This window comes from Lutjanus erythropterus, chromosome 2, assembly GCF_056507025.1.
Source record: "Lutjanus erythropterus isolate fLutEry1 chromosome 2, fLutEry1.hap2, whole genome shotgun sequence".
NCBI classification, from domain to species: domain Eukaryota; kingdom Metazoa; phylum Chordata; class Actinopteri; order Lutjaniformes; family Lutjanidae; genus Lutjanus; species Lutjanus erythropterus.
In genome coordinates, this window is record NC_139318.1 from 42375829 (window position 1) to 42401945 (window position 26117).

General features: G+C 40.1%; 1 protein-coding gene across 1 annotated transcript in view; it reads left to right on the forward strand.

Annotated features, from left to right (window-relative positions):
- Nucleotides 1–4126: 4126 nt before the first annotated feature.
- Nucleotides 4127–26117, forward strand: part of raly (RALY heterogeneous nuclear ribonucleoprotein) — a 172278-nt gene continuing 150287 nt past the window's right edge. Inside the window, exon 1 of the mRNA XM_084745861.1 lies at nt 4127–4357. The gene's annotated coding sequence lies outside the window, so the exon portion shown is untranslated. The remainder of the gene's footprint in view (nt 4358–26117) is intronic.

The window sequence follows — 26117 nt, forward strand, 5'->3', positions numbered from 1 at the left end:
AACACCACTCCAGCCTCCTCCTGGATTAGCATTTAGCTGCACATAAATTTTGAATGTTTTTAACATGTGTGCATGCTCATTAGATGTTGGGTATCTCAGGCTCTGCCACGGGGGTTGTGAGCGCAGGGACAGTCTGTGCCAAGCTCACTAAAGTTTGTTCCACGAGCCTCTGCCCGCCGCCAAAATAAAATGCATCTTCCTGCAATAAATAGTCAGAACCTTGATATAAGACGCAAGTGTCCTGACTGAACCTCAGGTTTTATTTTGACTTCATCAGTCCAATTACAGCCGTCTGCTTTTGTTCTCTGCATGAACCTGATTGTGTGAACCACTGGGGATTTGCATCTCCCGTGCTTCTGTTTTCCTCATTCTCCTTCTGTCTGATCAGAGTCTGTATCTTCCACTCTCTCTGTTTGTTTCTTCCTCACTCACCCTCTCCTTCCTAGCTCCTCTTTCTGCCCTTGAAGGAGAAAACACAGAAACAAGCAGCACAACAAAACAAACAATCTTGCTCTTCCTCTCCTCGCACAACTCCCATCTCAGTCTCTTCTGAACTGTGTTCACAGATAACTGTGAGTGTGTGTGTGTTTGTGCCAGATTGTCCTTTGACTTTTCAGGAATGTCAAGAGTTTGAAACTTTACTGATGTCAGTAAAACAAACAACTTCATGGTCCAAGTTCAGAAAGTCTCTGTGGCAACTTTATACCTGCTGTGCAAGGTAGACATGAGTAACAGCACCAGCAGTGGGGACGCTCTACTGTACAAGCTCAGAGGTTTGATTTTTTTTTTGATGGGAGGAATCAGTGAGAGCCCGTGGCTGTGTCAACTTTACTGTACTGCACTTTTCTCTAATAAACTTGTCTATGGATTACTATGTTTTCTCTTCGCTTTGTGTTGTTTGCCTTGTATGCTTGACAGGTTTTATTACACCTGAGTAGAGCAGACCTGTTTTCTTAATCCCGCTCTCACTGGATTTCTGACCGTTGCGACGCACTCCTGCGATGTGTGTCTTCCAGACCACCTGCTCCTAACTGCAGCAAAGATTAAACTCCTGCAAGATTGGCGTTGGGTACCACAGGATACCGATGCATCCCTGTCGGTAATAACGTAACAATATTTCGTTCTCTCAAACACACACTTTTAGGATGATAGTTGTCATATTATTTTGCTAATGTAAATGTCTGACAGCAGCTGTTCTGCTCCAGCAGCACAATACACACCCACTCAGTCAGACCATGAGTGCGCTGAGCTGGGTGAGGAGTGAGAGGTAAACATCCTGCAGAACCAGACTCTTTGCACTTTTTTCAAATGGTGAATTAACGATTTAATTCGACCAAATCAAGAGCTGGTGATTTTTGTGAGTGGACAGACTAACAAAGACTGTTCTGGTGAGTTTTACATGTTTTTCTCCCAAGTTAAATCCAACACATCATTATCAAAGATAAACAAACTTATTTGTAAAAAAAAAAAAGCATAAAAAATGATAAAATGCCACCCATGGGTCCTTGTGCAACTGGCTAACTAACTGACTAAATAACTGTGTGTGCAGATCATGTTGCAACTTCATGAGTGCAGATGGTGAGGCTAACACAGCTAACATTAGCCATGCTACAACTGCTGCCATGGGTAAGGGTAAAAAAGAGAAAATCTAAAAACATTCATTGCAGTGGTTATTTATCAGCTAAGGCGTCCGTGGCCTGAAAATGTTGAAGACCCCTGACTTTTACCATGAACTCTACCATACTGTCCTGTGGAAAACAGTTTATGCATAAACTATCACGGTCCTGTCCCCACAGGACTCATGTATAACCTTTATCTTTAAATAGTTGCTTGCAAAGAAAATAGAACCCAGCTAACTTCTCTTTCCACTCTGTATTTACTTTTCCCTCACAAACACTACAGCACCGTTTGCTGGAGACTTTCCAGTATTTTTCAAACAACTTCCCTCTCCTCAACATCTGTCTTGACATCCAGAAAAAATCCAACATGACATATTCTAAATTCTGACCAAGCAGCATAAAATCTCCTGGAGACTCCATCGAGAATTCCCCCATTATGACTCCCGGCTGGCATGCTGTAAAGAATGGCAGGCTGGCAGAACTCTCTCTCCCACTCGTTCAGATTAATTCCCCAGATTCGACTGATTTAACTCGATATGGTTGCTGTCAAGAATATGGAAGTAGATAAACTCAGAAAACACTAAAGGTAAAGTGACCATAAGAGCAGCCAAAGATGAGAAATCAGCCATGGCGAGGGACTTCTAACTGATCTGATGGCCTGTTAATCTGAATCCCCAATGGTCTGAAAAATGTCCTATTGGACTGAAAGCCCTTGTGTCCAACAACTCATTACAAACAGCTACTGCTCCAAATGAATATTACTCTGAAAATACACACACACTCTCCCTGCAGTTGGCAATTCAGTGATGATCGGCCCAGTCCATGGTGTTGAATCGGGGGAGATTTTGCCCCGTCTGGTCTTTCTCCAAATGAGACTCCAAACACTTTCAGTGCTGAAATAAAAAAACGAGAGCTTGAACAATTCACCACCTGAGTCATTAGATGGGTAAGAGACAGGGTTAGCAATTATAGAGAGACAGTATTTTCAATGCAGCGGGTTTGATTTTGGGATAATAGGCTGTTTGACAAAAGGGCTGGAGGCCCACTGGGACATCTTTTGGTCTGTTGGGGCTTTGGAATAATGGGCAATTGAAAACAATGGCATGTGACTCAAGAGTGTTAACCCGATTAGCTATGATTGGTTGGAGCTAGCTTACTAGGTAGTACACAATGCCAAGAACAAGGCAGTGCAGGTAGACACTAGGGATGACTTGAAAACTACAACAACATGAGTCGGGAAGGGAGAGCAGCACGTTGACAACCTTGAGGACAGGCGAAACAAAAACGATGGACAGAAAATAACAATCTCACCTAAATGAAATCTGCATCCAGGGGATCCCTGAAGGTGATGAAGATGTAGAATTTGTGGCCAAATTGGTGTTCCTTCTAAAACTATTGTCTTAAAGGGCCAGTGTGTAATACATAGTGGCATTTAGCAGTGAGCTTGCAGTTTGCAAACACCTCGCCCCACCCTCCCCTTCCAGGCGTGTAAGAGAATCCTCAGTAACTGTGAATTTGTCAGAGGTGAAAGGAGTCAGTGTTTGGTTTTTGGTCTACTGTAGGAACATGGCAGAGCAACATGGCGCCTCCATGGAAGAGGACCTGCAGCTACTGTAAATATAAATGGCTCATCCTAAGGTAACGAAAACACAACTCTTATTTCAACTCTGTCTCCTAGAAATTACACCTCCAAGCTACACTACACACACACACACAGAATATACACACAGGATTGCAGATGAAAATTAGCCTGTATGGCTAAGTCTGGCCTATTTAAGTAGGCCTGACTTAAGTGATCATGTTAATTAAAATGCTTTGCCCCTTCCTAAATAAACAAAAACATAAATATTTTAATTTCAAATAAAATAAAATAATATAAAAACAGCCTATGTAGTAGAAGTTATGCTCAAATAAGTAATAAGTAATTATGCCCATGTCAACCCATTTTTTGTCCCAAAATATCAATCAATCAGTATATTATTATATTAATGTATTGTTTATTTTCCCCAAGATAAATTTAAACAAGAACAAATGTTCCCACTTTTTTCCACAAACTTAACTGATCTGCAGTGAAACATTTGTTTCCACATAAAAAAACATACACAAAACAATTCTTGGAATCATGTGACTGTTACGTCATCTGTAGGCGCGGCGTGTTTAACCGCTGATTGGACAGTGCTTCAGTTTGAATGGAGGAGCCTGCCAAGAGACTCAGGTGAGTCAGCTGCACCTGCACGGTGATACACTGCACCTTAGGAATATCAGACTGACTGACCGATTGTTTTGAACGAATATTTGTGGCCCAGGTAGTTTATAGAGTTAATTAGGAGCAGCAGATTTTGTTGTGTAGAGGTGATCCTGTTGGTGTAACTTTCTGATAAACGCCTCCCCTCTTTATCAGCGCGAAAAATTCAGCCTTGTTTGTGATAAATTCATGTGTTTTTGGATGGGATGTCCCTTTAAGAGCCTCACTGGCTCTGTCTGTGCGCTTTTTTAGCCAGGTTCCTAATTACGCACGGAGCTCCCAGCGGCCGCCGTGCTGCCCGGCCTCCCCCTGCCTGCGCTCAGTGGTTCGCTCCAGTCGGCGCTCCGCTGCTGTTCATCACCGTCCCACTGGCCGGCGCGCAGTCGGTGCTTCAGCCCGGTTACCGAGCACACACTGAGCCTCGCCGCCTGCCTGCCCGCTCCTCTGCTCTCACCTCAGCCTCTTTGAGCGTTTTTGCCTCCTGCGTTGGTAGGTCAGTCCTCTTTTCCTCTTTTCTTCTCCTCATTCTTTCTTTCTTGCTGGTTTGGTTATTTTTTTGCACTGAATTTCAGCAGCTGGTTGGATTTCTTTCTGTCTCTGTTGTCCTGCGAGTCTTTACCGGAGCTTTTACTGCTTGTTGCTGGATGGAAGTCTATATTTTGGCTTTTTCTTGTATTTATTTCCACTTCATTGTATTTATTTTTGTGATATTTTCTTCCCTCTCTTTTCATTTTAAGAAATAACACATTTTCTCTCTCTTTTCTTCCAAGATTTATTTTGATTTTCGTGTATTTAATTCTTCAGTTTGCCCTCTTTTCTCTCATTCTTGCACTTTGATTTTTCTTTTTCAAAATAAAAGCCAAAGGGGATTTAAAAATCTCTCAATAAACTTGAATGTTACGCACGCATCGCGCCAGAACGCGGCGAGGATGAGGATGGTTTATGTGTTACACGGACAGCTGATCTTCATCCACGGGACTGTTCATGTTTCTGTCGGGACTGTTGAACAGTGATCTCAGTTGTGAATCTCTGTCAGTGTCGGTGTGTGTTTACAGCCGCACACACACACACACACACACACACACTCCAGCAGCCTGTTTCACTGTCGGTCCTCATGAAGCAGACCAGGAGGAGCTGACAGGTCGGGTTTGTTACTCTGTCATGTCCTGTTCTGCATCCCTGATGTGTAATATCAGCAGACTGGCTGTTGCTCCTTACGGATCTAAAGCTCATTGCATGCTGAAAAGATTTTTATGACATGTTTTGCTCTTGTAAGCCCACGGGCTGAGTCTGGCTATTTGAAGACTTGTTTTGGCATTTTGCGGACCAGAGCTGGGAATCAGATTGATATTGGCCAGACTGCTGATCATTTATTGATCAAGTTTGATTAAAAAGTAGAAGGCATATCCAGGAAAACTGCATTTAAAGGGATGCTTTAAATTGTGTTGTTGTTATTTCCTTTTTTTCCCAAAGTTTCAGCTGGATAAAAAACTCTCCTAGAGGTGCATTAAAGTCCCATTGCAAATTATAGGAAATTAACCTCCTTAAAGGGACTGTTCACATTATTTGATGTAGGATCGTATGAAGTGTGAGATGCTGGTCGGCACATACCCCAGTGAGGAGAAGCACAGGGGGGCACCAGCATGGAAGCTTAGCAATGACCTGCTGTGAACAAGGCCAGCACAGAATTTTTTTAAGCATGTGCTATATTCAGTATATATACACTGCTTTGCCTTGCCATCAGAAAGTCTTATCTGACAGGAAATCACAGTTTAAATAAGTCAAATATCGCTCTCTCCAAACCAACCAAACTCCATAGGCAAAATCAGTAATTTTACCTCGCAGATCACAGTAGTTGCTGTTCTACCGCTGCCTCAATCTGTTAGTTGGTTTGCATCATTGTGTAACTTTGATGAATCTGAATGAACCATTTAAAACACAGAAGTCACAGAATAACACAAACAAACTAACAGATTGAGGCAGCGGCAGACCAGCAACTTCCATGTTCTGTGAGGTAAAATTATTGATTTTGCCTACGGAGTTTGGTTGGTTTGGAGAGAGGGGTATTTGGCTTAGGTAAAGGTGGTTTCCCATCAGAAAAAAAAACTGTCAGATGACAAAGTAACGCAGTTAAAATATTCTTAATATACTGTACTGAAATTGCTGACTTTTTTTTGTAGGTGGACCTTTTTTAAGTGGCTAAAATACCAACAGTTCATTGCTTAGCTTCCATGCTACTGCTCCTTCACCTTCTCCTAACAGGGAGCTTGTTGAAAAGTATTTACTGTAGGTCACACACTGACAATCGATAAGTACCTCATACAACCCCACTTCAAATACTTTGAACTCTCCCTTTAAAATATGAGTGACATGTATTGGAGCTTAAAGCTATATAAAGGAGTTTTTAACTGTTTACAAAACAATCTCAATTCATCACTGATGCTTGTATATGATCCACATAAGTTAAGGCTATTTCTTAAATGGCTGCCACCGGGTCAGATTCTCCTTGAAACCAGATGAAATGAGCCCGTGTTTACATCTTTCCAGCAGAGTCACAGTGAGTCACATGCTCGCCAATTTAAAAGAAGCAGGAAGAGATTTCTATTTAGATATTTTTTTATTTTTGATGTTATATTTTGTGTTTTTTTATGGTAGAAATAGAACTGCTTTTGTCCACAGGGACCTCCAGAATCAACAAAATCTGAAAGATCTTTGCCGCAGCTTAAACAAAAACCTGTTGCTTTTTAGTTAAAATGATAGAAATCTGTGAAAGTTTGAAAATACAGAAAAAAAGAATGGAAAAAAAAAGCATCAGTAATGACTGTGAATTTACCTGGACAGCCAGAAGAAAAATCCACCTCCTCTACAAAAATACCACCAGAATTTAAAACCACTTTATAAAGGAACAAGAATTTCACCATTTTCCACAAAGAAATTTCAGAAATGAAGGTTTATGTGAGTAATACTGTCAAAGGTAATGTCAAGAGTTAGCTTGTTTGAAAAGAACGCAGTAAAAAGGAACTCAAAAGAAAACACAATCCCATAGTAGCTGCACACTTCTTTTCCTCAGCATCGCAGTAACATGTTTGCGTGTGTGTTAGTGTTTAATGTGCACAGTGTGAGCGGCGCTGTGTGCTGTGGAGTCGGCGCTGTGCAGTAAGATGCAGCTACAGGCAGGACTGTGAGGCTCAGGGGAAGAAAAGAGTCTGCAGGATAAGATCAGTGAGGCTGCAGGCTGCTGCTGCTGTGGATGGCTGGTTACTTGACTCTGAGAAGGTGTTTTGTCTTTATTATTCTCGAACAGCATCTGTAGAGGATTGATGAGCCTGATCTATCGGTTTATGACTGTGTGTATGGATCAGTCTGCCTGTTGCTGTAGATGTGATTTTTATAGTTTGCAGCAGATCTGTTTCACTTACAAACTATTTTATCCTTTGACTTTTCATACTGAAGTCCCACATATAAGATACTGCTTAAAGCTTCACTAATTGATATTTTCTGTTATAAGGTTAAGGTAAGGTTTAATTCAAGCTCTTCTCAGGATGAAAATGGGTGGAACTTTGCTGAGAATTTTGCTCCATATTTATGGTATTTATATGAGGAATGGGGTAAAAGATATTTGCATTTGGTCAAAAATATACCCTCCTCTTTAGCTTGATGCAGAGATCGAACAGATTGCACTCTGACTCACAAAACTGCAAAGCCTTCCAATATCTAGCTGCTTTGAGACATGGGGTGGGACTAACTTGTCATTCAGGAAATACTTACCAGCACTACTGACAGGAAGAAATCACTGATAGGAAAACTTTTTGAACATCTGTTTTACCTATTAAGATAGTTTTCAATCTGTTGATCTCACTTCAACCAGTTTTATTGCAATGAAATGGGATTGTCAAGCAAAAAAAAACAACAAAAAACTGACCAACACTGTCAAAAAAAATTATCAATCCCACTGACTGTGACCTCTGCAGACCGCACCAGAAAAAAAAAAAAAACTCAGCACCATCTAGTGGACTAAGCAATTGATATTTTCATTCTTGTAAAAAACAAAAACATAATAATTTAGTCTTTCACCAAGGGCGTCTGGGTTGCAGGGGATCAGTATACTCATCGAGCGACTCTGATTTTGTTCAGTTAACACAGCAGGGCAAACTAGCTGGGCTGTCCGGTTAGCTTAACACTTGGTGAGGCTAATTTCTTTATTTACTAAAATGACTCTTTACCGTCAAACAATAAATACACTTACCATCAACAAGACAGTTCTAATCTTGAAACACAGCGAGTGTTGAGTTATAGTGATATGAGTCTGATAGCGCGTCGTCTTGCTACTTTTTCACTGTGACAAATGGCACTACAGAGCGAGCCATCCCCTCAAAACAATCACTGGGAAACTCTGTAATTTATATAATAAATGCTTGATCCTTTCTCTCCATGTAATGACCAATATTGCCATGCAGAATGCTCTGCTGTATCGATTGTTTTCACCCCACCCCAATCACACTATGGTCTCAGTGATTAGCTGATGAACACGGTGTTATGGTGGTGACCAAAACAGAGCTAAAAGTGTGAGTGTTGGACTAATAATGTTGCTCCGTAATAACTGCATGTGTAAGTAAGCAACTGTTTGTGAGAAAGTTCAGTATCTCAACTTGAAAGGAGATGACATGTCAATGCTGTGTTCATAACTTGTTTGTGCTGCCCCCTAGAACAGTTACTGCAGGTTTATAAAGTTTAATTGGTCCTGTCTTAAAAGGCCTGTACTTGAGAAGAGGAGAGGAGGAGAACTTTGACTCAACTCTGCTGCTCTACAGAGCTCTTTAGCCTCATTAAGCTCATATTTCTGTTTTACAGCTAGTTCATTTATTGTAGTTCAGTCTCAGCACTTTCTGAAACATATCCAGCAGCAGCAGGCAGCTGTTCTCAGTGAAAAGCTCTGATAAACCCAATGTGCACCTGCAGACAGAAGACTGCAGTCCCCCAGCCCACATCTGCGACGTGGCAGGATGACTGGTCACAAAAATCTGAGTTTTGTTTAGTCCTGGTTGACTGTCGCGGACGCCGCACACTGCCGGTCAGATGAAACTCTCAGCACGCTCAGTATTCACACGGTGTGTTCATCTACTCTACGACTGCATGTGTTCCGGCTGCTGTATTGATAGAAAAGAGAAAAAATGAAAACACGGATAAATAAATGATGACTCAGACTCAAACTTGGTCACGTTAATTATTTAGCGCCTCTGTGCTGTTAATGAATAGATGTTGCTGTTCTTTGACTCCGTTTGTAGAAACTCATTAGTGTTTGTGCTCTGCAGCGTTGTGTGATTCAGTCAGCAGAGGGCAACAAGGCTGTTCAACACGTAGATTCTAAGTTGTAGAAAATTTAATTGTATGCAAATTTTTATGGCTTCCTACAAAGAGTGAAAATTTCTGTTGTGGCATTCATTCATGTTGGGAAAAGATCAATGAATGAATGATGATCAATCAATGATCAATGAATTGTGTTTGCAAAATGATTATATTTAGCTCTGGATATCAAACCTCAAAACATTTTTTGGTAACGACCTACAAGTTAAATGTGTTATGTTGGCACTGAATCAATGCCTGCTCACATTAATAATTTAAGAAATGATTTACTTGTTCTTTGATTATGTATCTCCTGATCAAAACTTCATTTTGACTCTAGACACTTCTTTTCATTCAGAGTTCTTGTGCAGCTGCTTGTGTTTAGACAATGTTTAACACTGAAGAACTTTGGCTTCTTTTGTTAAAATGATTTCTGACAGAAAGATATTAGAAGTTTTGGTGTTGGCACTGAATCTCTGATAACATAATCAGAGTTTAATCTTTACTGGTGTACACAAACCTTTACATTAATTAAGATTTTGTATTATGTTTGAGCTTGAGTTAAGCACCAAGACCTGTTGATCAATGTAGGAATGATAGCAGGCTGAAATCTTATGTATTGATCCTTTATGATGGCATTTCTTTCTTCCTGCTCTTTTGCATTGTGACTTTAAATATTGTCAAAATGTGTAAGAGTTAGCTCATAGAAATGTTCATGTTGATGTCCAAAGAGAAAAAAGAACCAGCTGATCATTGTTTGTTAGAATTTTGTGTCATTTGTGAAGTTGTCTCTTAAAGCTGTATCATTTCCATATTAAAATGTCTAAAAACAACTAGACGTATCTTTTATATTGTGTTGAGGTGTGTACTTGCATTATTTCAAATAGAGAGCCAAAGCATCTTGATCACCCCCTGGTGGCTGGATGCAGTACAGCTCATAAATCCTGTCTCCCCAGTGTTAACAGGTGGGACATGGGCCAAACGAAAACATTAAAGTACCTTCAAATATTTTTTTTTTCCCCAAAGATGGTTTCAGTTGATTTAGGTAGTTGACACTGTTCATTTTTCTTATCAGTTTTGTTTTAAGTAGTTATTTGATGCTTTTAAAAAGGGGGTTTATGCTATGATATGTGGGAACTCAGAAGCACGGCTCCAGCGCCACTCACTACTGCGCAAGCTCTTGCCCCAAATGACATCACCAACACAAGATGGCAGCGCTCGTATCTGGAATATTTTTGTACAGTGGGAGGAAGTAAAGCTGCAGCGTTCATCTGTGAATAAATCTGTGATATATTTAACAAAAGGGTGGGTTTCATCTGGTCCCAGGACTGAGAGCTAACGTTAGCTGCCAGCCTGATACACCGTGTGGCTAACGTTAGCAGTGCTAGTAGCAGCGGCAGCTCCGCTTGCAGGTTTATGTTTGTTTATGTGCTTCATGTGGGCACGTTTCTCCAGTCGAGTGACCAGCTTATTCTGTCATAGTCTACATTCATCTGTCCGACTTTGCTGATATAAACATCCAGGGTTGCCAGGGCGATCGGTTCATAATGCGCTGGGCGAGAGGGGCTGCCATCTGACAGCACCGCAGTCCGGACTAGTGGCGGGTGGCTGCATAAAACCTTAGAGGCAACAGATAACTGGCATTGTGCATGAATGAAAGATTGATAAATATTTTAAATGACTAGTATTTGTGGTGCCGACTAGCATGGGTGGGGACATTTTATCGTATAGTCGACTAATCGTGCACATCCCTAGGAGATATCACTACGTGTGTGTGTGTGTGTGTGTGTACATTTTGAAGTATATCAGGACCTTCAGACATTCTCATGTACAGTAACACTTTCTGCCTTGAACAGATGCTTTTAGCTGAGGTGTGTGTGTGTGTGTGTGTGTGTGTGTGTGGGGTGACAGGAGGTGTGTAAGTGTCTGGCTCAAGGTCACTTCATCAGGATATATGGCAACTGATTTACTGAAGGTTTACATTGTAGCTCAGGGGGCCCATGATTCAATTCACAATTTATAAAGCCACCGTTTTCCCATCAAACCTCAGACCTCCTGCAGAAAAATGTGCTGCTGTAAGTTTACCTCGCACTATTTTAAGCCGTCAAACTTTTACATTCAGTAGGTGTGTTTCTGTACAGACTGCAGATGTATCCCCCTTTTTTTTTTTTTGCAGTGATGACCTGGATGTCCAGCATTCCCTGTCTGATTCTCAGTAGCAATACAGCTGGAGGGTAAATTCAGCTTTGTTTCAGCACGCTTCTCTCTTCTTCTGGTTCAGGTTGCGTTGCTCCAAATGTTCCTCTCGGGGGGGGGGATCCTTTAATAGAAACGTGGATTGTAAAGATTTGACATTCTTTTATTTTACCATCCTATTCTCCGTAGCGGTGCCAGTAATTTCCTTGTGGAGTAACAATAGAGAATGAATAATGAAGAAAACACCAGGTGGTCTCTTTGAAGAAAAAAAAGAAACTGTATTGTGCTGTGTTGTGTGTCTATGTGCACTTCTTTGTGCGCAAAAAAAAAAGCACAATGTATATTATTATAAAAAAAGAAATGCAGTGTTTCATGATTAGAGTCATTTCAAATGTTAATCCAGAACCATGTGTTTATACCATATAAGACAATGTTAATGTGTGCATACAAGCACTGACTGGTGACAGCAACCCACCAGAGAAGCTTAAGGCAATTTACAGTGGGATAATTCACTGGAGCTGCAACAAAGCACAGGGCTTTAAGAGAACTGAACATTCTCGCACAAAGCTGCTTGTTAATTTTACTTCTGTCACATTGAAAACATAAACAGTTCATTTTTTCAGAGAATTGTACTTGTTTTTCTACAGATTTGCTCCCCAAATTCACTGAAAGTCCATCAGAATTAAAACATGTTGCACATCTCTTCTAACATCAGATACAGATTTACTTATTACAAGAGAAAAGTTACATGTTGCAGCAATGTTTAACAAAGTGGCGTAGACAATGGGCCTAATTCACAAATAGCGTGCACGCACAAATGTGTGCTTAAACCGTGCATATCAACTTTTAAGCACAAGTCTGAGATTCATCGATATTTTCTTAATGAATCTGATGTAAATTTTGAAATGCCTCAGGTCATGCCATGCGTTTCCTTTTTTGAGGGGAGGGAGCTCACCTTTGCTGCTTCTAACTGTCGCTGTGACGGGCAGAATAACTCACATTCCTGCCAAATGAGCATCCGACATACATCCCCGTGGTGGTTTCAAAAGGGTCTTAATTTCCCCACCGCCTGTCCGTAACATGCTCCTCAATCCTTTTTAGCTCGAAATGAATTTAGCCAGCTAGCTATTCTGAGGAAGCTAAGCTGAGAAAACAGTAGCTGCATGATTGACTCCCAAATGAGAATCTTTTGTTTGCCTAACTGGGCAGGTTTAATAATAAAATAATAATCGGGACATGGAGACATAACGTCTGCTACATGTCAAAAACGGAACAAAACTCCTGCCTTACAGCAACTCTGAAGGGACACACTACCTCCAATATAGATGTCTTTTAAATCTCAGTGTTAGATTGGTAGAAAGCTCAGTGGTTAATGATTGTCATTCTGTTGGCGCAGCTCGGCCATAGTTGCAATTGTCCCCCTGATACTTTCGTCTTGTCCTTAAGAGTTGGAGTTGGAGTTTTTTTGGGGGTTTTTTTCTGCGACCAATGGAAATGACAATATAAGTGACATTGTTCATGAAGTGCTGCATGAATACTTGATCGATTAAGATTCTTTTCATCGACAAACATGTGATCTACTATCCGGGGGCAGCTCTAACTATTCAGCAGTGTTTTGATGCCTGATGAACCTTCATACTGTCACATAATGAAGGCTTCCTTTTGCACCAGAAACAATTTGATTATGATTGTTAGGAGCTACTCTGGTGGCTAAACTCTGCTTGAACCAAGGCAATACTTCATTTAATACTTGTGATATTGTAGAGAAAAACAATTCTACTCACAGCTTGATGCAGAGAATACTTACAGTTAAAGTTCCTGAAGACTGATTTTGAGTTTTACTAACCTTGGTTTCATCATTAAGATTGGCGATTTATGAGCCCTTTGAGTCTAACCTAACCACTCTCCATTTTAATAGATATTGTTCCGCTGTCCATATTAAGATCTGGACGAAATCAGGGCTATTAAACTCTAAAAAAAACCCTGAAGCTATTCCTCGGCTTCTGTATATTTTAATTTCTGGACTCTGTTGTAAACAAGAACCTCTTGCACTTAATTAGGATGAGGCATTTTCATTTGAGTTATTTATTACATGGAAACAAATCACGGCTATTTCAACACAATCCAACCAACAGCATTTTACTTAAATGATCTATATTGCCGTTTCCCCTCGACTCATTAAGCTACAAGCTCTGATAGCTGGAAAATTGCCCCCTTGGCTTGAAAAATGTAAATACAGTGGAAACTCATTATACACACACACACACACACACACACACACACACAGAAACACACACACACTTGTGCTGTTTTACCACAATTGCCCATATTTCATGATCTAAATATCCAAATAGGAGCCACTTTAAACCACTAACAGTTCCAGAAAAACAATCTGCATGTAAGAACCAAAATTATTAAAAAGTCACAACAGGAGAAACTGAATATGAAATTGAAATAATTAAAGACTGCAAGAGATATTGTATCTTTGGTTTCAGAGATGCCATGGGTCATCATTTCAAAGATATTACAGCTACAAATAATTAAAAAGCTATTACAAATACATGAAATATAGTAGACTGGACCGACTTTTCAACTGACATGCTTTATCTCTGTGTTGCTGATTTTCCCACAAGCATTTTAGCCGCTCGCAGCAATTTGAGCACACAGCGGAGAATACAAAGACTGAACTCATCAATTTTTCTGATTGTAAAGACAGTCAGTGGTTTCACTGAAGCCCGAGCAATTTATATGAATGCAGAGGGAGTTTGTGTCCGAAATGAGAGCTGCAATTTGGAAGAAAAAGTATTTCTAGAAAGTGTAGCGTGTTATCAAAATGAATCAAAGTAGTGTTTGAAGCAGCAGCTGTAAATGGCAGGTTTTGAGATTTGATTTTGACAGAAATGTCTAAGGTGACATCAATTAACCATCAAAAAAGACAAAATAATCTGACATTGTGTACAATGTGTTTCTCGATAATGGCACCACGTCCAGCTTTCATCATGATTATCAATAACACATTTGGTCTCGGTCCACTTCCTGTCACAACACATGCCTCTCATTTTGATGAACTGTCACCTAGTGTAATGGGAAAACCAGGGGTCTGTAAGGACATGTTAGCAGGGAACCAAACATGCCCCCAAATGGATCCAGCATCAGATTGACGATATTCAAGTTCACTTGTTCAGACTTGTGTCAGGGGCCCTCTTGGATGCCACTATAGTAGATAAAACATGATATCATAACATGATGACCATGTGAGTGGTCCAGTGTCCAAGACAATGTGATAAAATGCTTTCTTGGGTGGCCTAAGAGTCAACAGAATATGATAAGTGGCCTCTAGGGAGCCTTTCCATTGGACAAAACACGACAAAGTGCCCTCTAGTTTGCCCTTCCAGTAGAGAAAATGTGATAAAGTGCTCTCTAGGGTGCCTTTCCATTGGACAATGCATGAGAAATTGTCCTCTAACATGGCCTTCTGCTTTCAGCGAACAAAACATGGTAATGTGCACCCTCTTCCAGTGGAGAAAAATGAAAAAGTTCCTCCTAGGGTGGCCCTCCATTGGAAATAAATATGGCCTTTCTAATGGACAAAATGTGGTAAAGTACCTTCTAGTTTGGCCTTCTAGTGGACAAAACGTTGAGTGCCCTCTATGGTGCCTGTCCAATGGACAAAATATGGTTAGGTGCAATCTAGGGTGCCCTTTCTTCGGAGAAAACATGGTAAAGCATCCAGTTTAGCCCTCTAGTGGACAAAACATTGTGGAGTGTCCTTCAGGGTACCCTACTAGGAGATAAAATATGGTAAAATGGCCTCTATGATACCCTTCCAGTGGGCAGAACATGATAAAGTACCATATATGCTGCCCTACATTATAGAAATTTAGTTGGGTTCTCCATACCACTAATTGGTTAAATAGTTGGTATTTCCCTGTGTGTTGTTATTATAGAGGTATAGTAGTTGTTGTACTGTGTTTCATCCCTGCCCTGGTGAAGTTGATATGAGGGGTTTGTGGCATTAAAGAAAATGGTGACCAATATAAGAAAATAAAATGTTCTCTGTCCTGGTCACAATATTGACAGGTAGATACATGTGGTAAATGATTTGATTTGGGTGAACTGACCCAAGATTGAACTCACATTCCACAACGCATTTGCTTTCCAGTTAGTATTTATCACATCTTCTGCACCAACAAGACATCCATTAGCTTTTCCAAATACGTGAGGTCAAAGGTCAGAAAGCAACTTTATTTATGTAGTTATTTTCGGGGCATTTTTCTGCCTTTGCTGGGTAGCTCCAGTGGCGAGATGGCAGGAAGTAAGGGTAGAGGAAGATGGGGAATGACACGCCACAAACAAATTCATGGTCGGTGCCTTAACCCCAAGGCCACCAGTTGGGCCCAGTGCCAAACCAACACTGACAGATTTGTCCAAAACTCACGACCTTGACCTTGAATTAAATGAAGTGTGTATTAAATAAAAAGGCACTGAAGTCCTTGACATCATGACTTTAAATAACTGTGTTTGGAGGTTTTTAACAATGATCAGACAACACAAAAGATTTCTCCTCATATGTTTCTTTAGACACAATACAATTGGTACTGTACCACATCCTGAGCACTAACCACAACCTCACTGCTCCAACGAAACTAACCATGACCTCCCCCTACCTCACACACACACACACACACACACACACACACACACACACACACACACACACACACACACACACACACACACAGATTGAAGCCAGTAGCCAGCTGAACATCACTTGAGAGCAGATGGGGGATAACAGTGACACACACTCACACACATATGCTTGGTGTTTGCTTGCCCAGACAGACTCACACCGACACGAAGACCGGAAACACACACACACATGCAGACACACATACAGTCAGAGGGCACAACTGGTGCAGATAGTGGAGGTGTGGCACGCAAACATGTCTGTCTGTGAATTCATGCAGCACTGACTGACTGGTTTACTGATCACTAAAAGTCTGATTTGCATTGTTTTTTAATTAACCAGATAGGAATGTCTGGTCTTAGCTAATCGAGTTAATAAATACCTGATCAATCAGTCAAAAAATCCTGCAACCCCAGTGCTGCCAAAAGCCGTCCTGCACAGTGATGTGCAGCATCGCCCAAATGGTTGAATACACAGATGTTAAAGGGAAAGGTATCACGTCATGATAGACATCATCATGTTGCCAAACCTCACTGGTTACTGACTGGTTAATGGTTAATTGACTGACTGATGCACCAGTCTACTTCCTGAGTAAGAAACTGATTGAATTTGTTCTTTATTAATGGAGCAGCATCACAAAACCAAGCCCACCCAAGGCCTTAAAAAATGAATAAAATGTGATATTGTACAAATCCAAAGCCCTCGACTGTTTAATGTAGCCGTATGTGATCTTTGCTGAAATAAACCTCTAGTAACCTCGTCTGTGATCTTAATCCCATTCTAATCTGCTGTATTTGTAATTTGTTGTATACAGTTACCAATGCAAATGACCTACTATAGTTTTCCAAACACAGAGGCCTTGTAATGAGTAATTAGCTCCGTGCAAATTGGCATCCCGGTGATTTGGGGTCGTGATTTTATTTAACATCTGTTTTCTGTTGTCAGACAACTGAACAAGAATTAAATCTGATCGCGGTTCGTAATATGTTGAGCAGCAGTCGACAGCTGTGCTCTGCTGTGCTGTGAGGCTGTACTGATGTTTCAAATGAGTGCAAACGACAGAGAAGGTTAGCTGTGTATTTATGCTTGAAATGCATGCAGGAAGTGGACAAAACAAGTCTGAGCTATGTTATTAATGTGGCTGCTGGAGAGCAGATGCTCCGTTTCTTAAATGTTGATGTTATGCAAAGGCTTGACGTCATATCTGGAGGATTATATCAGTAAATTGGAGTAAAATGTAGACTTTGCCTATTTCACACAAATGTGACGTTCCCGGGCAATACAAGTCCCAGGCAAAGAGGGATTTATTGTGAAGAACTTTCTTTTTTTACTCTTTGCCATGAAGACACATTTTGAAAGTGTTAAACTGACAACTTAAATCATAAATAACTTTTGCATGTTTGAGCTCATAGCTAATATTGGGATTGAGGCTACTTGTTGATTGTTTTCCGCATCAGATCCTCGGTTTTAATATTAATATTCATTTGCTTTTGTTCCATTCTTTGAATATTAACTTGAAACTTGCTGGAGATGAAGAAATGTTACGTATTCAGTTATATTACCATTACACGGGACTGAAAAGACTCTCTAGTGGTGCATTTAAAGACGTTCCAGCCCTGCATGTCTCACTGTCAGCCGCCTGACAACGAAACACTGCGATACCAGCTTCCTTTTTAACAATGCTCTTTTTGTTTGCTTGTTTGTGTCTCCTGTGTTTGATTTCCTGACAACAGAGCTCATGAATATGCTTTAGTGCAGCCACTTGACTGACTGCCGATGCACTTGGCTGACTGGTTGTTTACTGACTAGTCGACTGACTGACTGACTTGCCTGCCTCCTCTCCTCCCTTCACGAGCTTTGTCAGCATCCCTCTCTCTCTCCGCTCTCCTTTATTCTTGATCTCTCTCTGGCTTTGCCAAAATTTTCAACTAAACTCTCATTAATGCAAATTGCCTGTGCTCTCTCTCTCTCTCTCTCTCTCTCTCTCTCTCTCTCTCTCTCTCTCTCTCTCTCTCTGCTCCAACATTCACAGCCCTCCTGTGAGTGTGTGTGTGTGTGTGTGTGTGTGTGTGTGTGTGTGTGTGTGTGTGAGGAGTCAAGAGGAGTCCTGACATTTAGAAACTCAGCCACCTCCCTGATTCAGCAGAAACACAGTAACAGATGGAAACCTCTCCTCCTCCTCCTCCTCCTCCTCCTCCTCCTCCTCCTCCTCCTCCTCTCTCCATCATCTGCTTTCTTCTTCTTCATCCCCTCTCTGTCTTCCTCTTTGTACCTCTCTCCATCTGCACGGTCTCATTTGTAATTTATTTCGCTTAATGTTGCTGTCAGTTCACTTTAAATTCTGGCTTTTGTTAGTGTGACAGACCCATTCAGCTGAAGAACATCTCAGGGTGTTTTCAAACCTGCACTTCGTTGGCTCTGGTCCAAATCACCGGATGAGTTGTTGTGTTTTCAGGTTCTTTTCGTGTCGAAGAAGTTTAAACAAACCAACGTGAGAACGGTCACACTGGAAGAAGGCTCTGGGTCTGGAAGGCCACTCTTATCCTTATATTTATGCAAATTGCCTCGTAGTTTCATCAGATTGATGTCAGATCACAGTCCTGCAACAAACAAACTGCTCAAGATGTTGTTAGTGACATAGACCACTTCCTCTAAACTTGCAGTTGTTTTGGTCATCAGTCAGTTGGTTGTTTTTGGACCTCATTTAAACAATCTGTAGCACATGATCTAAAGTGTGTGGCACAACTGTCTCGTAGTTTTTTTTTTGCTGTTTAAACAGAACAATCTGGCCACAAAGTAAGATGCCAAAGTGTTGTGTTTAGTCTCTTAATTAATAAAGGTTTGTTTTGGGGATACAGTGAATTGAACCCATCAGAGCATCATCACCCATTCCCTTTTAAAAGCCATGTGCACCTGCATTTTGTATATTGCTATTGAATGGATATATTATAATATTTGTCAAGATAAAGGATCAGCTTGTGTGCAAACTCAGAAGATGCTATAATGACCCCCTTGCAAAGAAATGCAGTGCAGCAGTGACTTTGACAGCACGGGAACAAAATCAAAATCTCTAAAATCATCTGACAGGAGATTACAGATTTCTGTTTCAGCCTGGCGGCATAAGAGATGTTTACAGCATAAGACATTCGTCTTCACTGAGGGACGGGTATGTTGTTCTTGGCAGGTATACAACTACACCTGTGTAGTTGTGTGTTACTATATGAATAATTCACCTTTTAAACAGCTGGAAAATCTTTTTGTTGGTCAGTGGGTCAAGCAATCTGACCACACCTCATTTTATACACAACACACCCATGAGCGCACAGATGGTAGATTCAAGTACGTTTGCTAGTTACACAACGTGGGCGTGAAAATGAGAAAACTGGCCATCGCAGTCGCGCTGCTCTGTGTGCCACTTTGTCTGTGTGAGACGGGGCTAACGGATCAGTGCAGGTTTGAAAAGATCAAATGATCAACTGCAATACTGTGACAAAAAAAAAATCATTTTAACAATAGACCACCATCATAAAAGAGATGCAAGGTTACTCTTTGTAATATAAGACTGAGTCTGAGATTTCAGGTTTTAATTTTTCAACTCAATTAATGTCTAAACATATTTCACTTTGTCACTGATTGTTCTTGTGTTTAGACTGAGTGCCAAAAGTTAAATACATTTACTTAACATTAAAGTAGATTTATAATAAATCAAATTCTTTTTGACAAAAAGTGAAGGCGTCTGAATATTTCCAAAGCCACTGTAAGTACACTCTGCAACAGATGGTTGCAAAATTGCAAAACATCTTGTTTATTGTCTCAGTTTTATGCATATTCTAAGGATTTTTTTTTTAAATTACATGTATGTTATACAGTAAGTTATACATTAAAACCTCTCAAAACAGAAGCAAGGAAAGGTAGTTGAGGTACAAGTACAAGAACAGGGACAAAGTGATGGGACAAAGGTAAGAAGAAGAAGAAAGAGAACAATCCTGGTCAGTAAAAGAGAAAAGAGTGGAAGCAAGGAACAAAGAGGAGGAGGAGGAGGAGGAGGAGGAGGAGGGGAGATCAAAGGAGGTAGTAAGAAGAGGAAGAGAAAGGGAGAAAAACGAAGAGAGGATTGGAGAGAAAAAGGAGTAACTGATGAAAGGCAGCAAAGAAGAGAAGGAGAAAATGTGTAGTGAGGGTACAGAGGAGAGCTTGCAGAGTGTGTGTGGTTGCATGTGTGAGTGCGTGTGTGTGTGTGTCTAATGACTGATAAAGCGAAGCTGGCGTTGAATTATAGATGCAGCCGAGGTGAAATTTTCATGAAAATGTTACTAAGCCATTCAAAGATTAGTCAAACAACCTCAGACATGACCTGGAAGATGGAGGGATGAAAGGATGCGGGGAGGAGAGGGGGGGGTGAAGAAGGAGAGGAGAGGGGGGGGGGGGGGGCGGGAAGAGGAAACTAAAGGATGACTAGGTGAGAGAAGGAAGGGGAGGGTGGAGAGGAATGGAGGAGGTGCAGAAAGAGAAGCATGGATGAAGGGTAAGACGGATGATGAGGAAAAGGAAGAGGAAGGCTGATATAAAGCATGTATGGAAAAGGGGTTTGTGAGAATTTCACTTCAGCTTTAGCTCAGTCAAATACACTTTCAGCGGTAACTTACCCTCATTAACACCAGATTTAAAATACTTGGAGTACTTTCTCTGATGCTGATGATATTTCAGAAATTTGACCGGTCCGCATTAACATTATATCTCGCTTGAAGTGGAACGAAACGGCATCCAAGAGGAGGAGAGAGAAAAGAGGGAAGACGGAGAGAGCTGGAAGCTTCGCTAACAAGTGTGTTAAAAAGCGTGTGTCAGAGGAAACACTCTGATTGGTTCGGGCTCATTTCCCAGCAGCTCGGTGACTCTGCGGCAGAGGACGCACACGTTCAGCTTCATTACCTGCTCCGTTGTGACCTTCTGCTGTTAAACTGATAACCAGCTAATTAAAGTAATATGAACCTTCCTACACACACAATTATACACACACGTGCAAAGCAAAACTGAACGCCGGTGCACAGGCGTATCAGCCCTCTGTGTTTGCATGAAGTAGAGAACTGCGTAGAACCTGAAATAAATGGTCAAGTGTGTGTGTGTGTGTGTGGGGGGGGGGGGTCTAATTACACTCCCCAGGCATTATGGCTTGTTTGCATTAATAACACCATCATTGGCCGGTTTCCATTTAACCATCGTCTGTTTAGTGCTGACTGTTGTTGTGTTGTTTTCAGCCAATTAGTTGGAAACTCTGCTTGTTCCACTTGATTTAATTCCCCCCCCCCAAAAAATGATACTGAAATTAAATTATACTACCTTCAAATAAAAATGGAAAAATGCAATAAAATAAGATAACATAAAACATTTTGTCCGACCAAAGCCAGCTAGTTTAAAAAATGTAGTCATAAATGTGTGTACTGAAGCAGGTTCCAAAGAAAAGGTATCACGCCTAAGCCTGAATATACATTAGATGCATTTGTACTAAAAAAAATGCAGAATGCAAATCTAATGTGCTTCCTTGTGTCCTTAACTCCTCTTTCCAGTGAACAAAGTGGCTTCAATGTGTAACTTAAATTGATCAAAATGAACACGGCTTCATACAAAAGAGCATATTAGATTTAGGCTGCTTTATTATATTACAGCATATATTTCTCTTGAAAAAATATAAAATAAAAATGCAATAAAAAAAAAACAAAATGTACTCTATACAGTAAACTACTACAGTATACAATAACAATTTTATTTAACCAAAAAAGTGTCTCACTGAGAAAAATAATACAAACAGGCCGACTTTGAAATTTGTCCACAACTCAAAGATATTCAGTTTACTGTCAAAGAGGAGCAAAAAAACAGAAAATATTCACATTTAAGAGCTGATTTCTTAAAGATTGATTCAAAACAATTAATTGATTAATTAATCCTGTCACAGTCTTGTCAGTTGGGTCAAAAATGGGTCAAACATAATGCAGACATGTATGTATGTACATATATGTATATATATATATATATATATATATATATATATATATATATATACATACATATATATATATATATATATATATACATATATACATATATATATATATATATACATATATATATATATATATATATACATATATATATATATATATATGTGTATGTATGTATGTATATGTATATATATATATATATGTGTGTGTATATATATATATATATATATACACATACATATATATATACATATATATATATATATTTCACTAGGCACACCATTCCTTTGGGATTAATAAAGTTCTATTATATGCAATATTTAATTGAAGGCAATTCAGAGTGCAGTAAACATTCAGCAACAGTTTACAATCAGATGGATAATGTAAATCAAAATGTAGACACATTAAATATGCAAAAAGCTGTTTAAAGTAGAAATACTCATTTCAGTGACGACAAAGGTTGCAGCCGCAGTGTCCTCCTTTGAAATTTCTAGTCCAACCCATGTTATTGTCCATCAATGTCATGTTAATAAGAGTTTAAAATTAATGTTGAATGTTCACCGAATGAGTGTCTAAGCATTGTAAGAAATCATTAATAATCTTTTAGAAGGTGAAGATGTTTATAACGGTTAAACTAAGCAATATGTTAATGGAGTCTTGCAGGCATGTGACTGAACTTAAACTCAACTTAAACTCCAGAGTGTGTATTTCCAGAGCAATAACAGGCTTAGTTTGACACTGACAGATATTTGACAATTATAAACAGCTGCTCAACTTACAGTGTAGCACTTGTCAGTGCTTGCGATTGTTAAATTACAATGTTGTACCCATCCTGCATTCCTTACTTCAACCATAGACTGTAAACTAAATAGGGATTCAATGTAATTAATATACCATCTATGGTATGGTATATTATTGCTGCTTTGAAAGGAATAAATAAAACTATAAGAGATACACTGACAGAATGAAAGAATTAAAATAATCACAGTTATGTATGTAAAGCTCAACCAAGACACATTTTATTTTAAACACATTTAATTCCACTCTCATTATTCATTTGATAAATTAATATTTTCCGGTAAATAGTTGAGTGATGTGAGAATAGCATACAGAAAATCAGTGTGTGCCCTGTTTACAATGACTGACACTGACCACCAACCAGCCTCCCACACACACACACTTTGACTGACAGCTGTTTCCTGGGAAATGCGGTGCAGAAGCAATTCAGAGAAAACTGAATTTCTAGACATTTCTCTGACCTTTCGCTGATGCTAACTAACAGTGGCTCATTAAGAAAAGAGCGAGGTGTGGTTGTAAATGATGATAATTATAAACCAGCCTCGTTATTTGCAGTTATTTCATTCCGGTGGCTGCCTGTGTGCTTCGTCTTCTCCACTTGGCTGCATTAGTGATGCGCCTTATCCCATAAAGCATTGCCCCGTCGATACCCGCAGCTCGACCGCTGCCAAACGCGTTGGCTCCCGTTTCCTCCATCTATCATCCGTCCATTCATCCCAAATTCTGGACCTCTCATCCAGCCGCCACCCACCGCGTCTGGATCCCCCCCAAGTTTATCTGCACCTTTCGATCTGTCTGGTTGGTCACACTGTCAGGACTGTCTGCGTATCATCTATCCGTCTGTCCAGCTGAAGCATTTAATCCATCAGTCGGAACCTCATGACCACATCCAGTGCATCTCCAAAAGCCTTTTACATCTGCAGCCTCAGCCGTCAATCTTGAGAATTTTTCATGTCAGGGTTGAGTGTGAAAAGAGTCTGTATTCCTGGAAGAGACACAAGAAAACAACAGTACAAGTCATTAGTCCACTCTCATGGTGCAGCCAATGTTAGTCCTCAGAAACATTTTATGTGGCCCCCACACACGATGTGAAATGCATGGATTGTGTTTTAATCATTGCATTTCTGTGTTTTTACAATAGCATGCATTCACTACCCTACTACCTGCTACTGCATCAAACTGCGCTCCCCTAACAAGCATCTTTCAGGTAAGCAATGACAAGTTATAGAAAGCTATGCTAGTGCTTTATTGTGGAGGACAACTCAGCACTTTAATGTAGGAGCAAGATGGAAAAAAGAAAAAAAAAAAACACTGTATAATTGAGGAGAAAAAAGGTTTCAGGTAAAAAAAAAAAAAAAATCAACAGTTTCGCTGTTGGACCTCGGGGGGACAGATGAATTGGTCTGCCTTATCTACAAACAGCTGAACAAGGACATTTTTTTAATGTTGAGTGCCATTATAAGAATAATCACAAATCCGACATGTTCATGGGTTTTCCTGTGCGGCCCTGAATCACATGCTGACTTCCTAAATTGGCAGTCAGTCATCAGAATTTGAGAGCTCCTGCCTTAAAGTAACCTGTGCTGTTTTTCTGACAGGTAATCTGTAGTAGGCAGAAGTACTCGGATGTTGTTATACTGCTGCAAAATGTCTAATGGAGGACATCAGGGCGCAGTTTGGACGGTGAGCCTGCCTCACTTTAACCAAGTCATTTCACTTCCCTAAACTTAAGCAGACCCTGGACAGTAGAGCTGTGTGACGATACACGTTTTTCCCAAAGTATTGTCATTCAAGACAGTTTATTGTGATTGTTGTCTCCTTTTTGACCATGGAAAAAAGTTGTATCATTCAGTCGTAGACACTGTATATCAAGATTCATATCTGAAGCAATGCACACCACTTGTCTGTCATTGACATAATGCATATAAAATAAGTAATCAAAATACTTTTGAAGTATACAGCTACATTTAGCTGTTTCTGCTCAGCAAGCCTTTGTTATAAGACTTTGATAGCATATAGAAGATTTTAAGCCACAATGAATAGAGCTCCTGAAAACTGTACACAGCACAAATGTGAGTTTTGACCATTTGAGGTTGCTGTAGCTGCTCAGTGTGGAGAGATGATGCCAGAGTCATAGACTGAATTAACAATGTGAAGTCAGCTGCTATTAATTTGTGTCTACACATCAGAGGAAATGTATGCCTGAAAGTTCGCGAACACACGTTGTTTTATGTTAAGCATGTGAATTAAAATGGATCAGTTCAAGATAATACTCTTCTGTAGTAAATGTGAACTTTTCTGGACCCTCAGTCTCCTCAGCTGAGAATATGTGGCTTCTCGTCAAATTAAACAAACACCTCAGGGAGTCACACACATTCCTCAAAAAAAAAAAAAAAACAGAAAGATAACTGAACGTTTTATGAGAAAGATTGCTTTCTCAATCCCCAAAGTGGAAACTTGCCGGTCAGCAAAATTCATGATATATCAACTCTGTAATAAGTTGATTCCCTCTCTCTATATATTTTCTTTCCTCTCTGAATGAATGAATCATATTTTTTCCCTAAGGAGGCTGAGTGGACCACCATCCACTTAAGTGTTTTATAGGTGTTTTGATGGATACAGTGAGGAGGTGGTGAAGCAGGGAAGAGTGCAAAGAGAAGGATGACCAGGGGAGAAATACAGAGTGAAACAAAGTTAAATGAATGATTTATGTAGGGGGAAATAAAAAAAAAACAAGAGTTTGCTGATCCTATCACCTTAATTTCAATAAAATTCAATCCTTCTTGTCAGTTGCTTCCTTAATTCTGGTTAATGATTGATAGTAATTGCAGGGTGGGGTTTCTCTAAATGGCTAAAAAGTTATGGGTGCAGAAGTGCAGGGGTGAAAGTAACTGACCCTCAAACCCTCAAATTACTGTAATTAATTCCTTTTTTTTAGCATATTTTTAAGTCTGTAATTTTACTTGTACTAGTATGTATTACACTATGTAATCTACTTAGTTACTTTTTAAAATTATAATTGACTGCTGAGAACAATTTGAATTGATATCTAAACCTTTCGTATCTATTTGATCGCAAACGGGCCAATTAAAACCAGAACATATGGACAAAAACCACCGCAGCAGGCACAGGTTTGGCGACACGTTCTCATCCCAGCATGCCACATATCGATGATTCGTCACCGCCCCTTGGCGCCCTATACCGAAGCAGGAGGTTTAGCAGTTGTAGCTGAT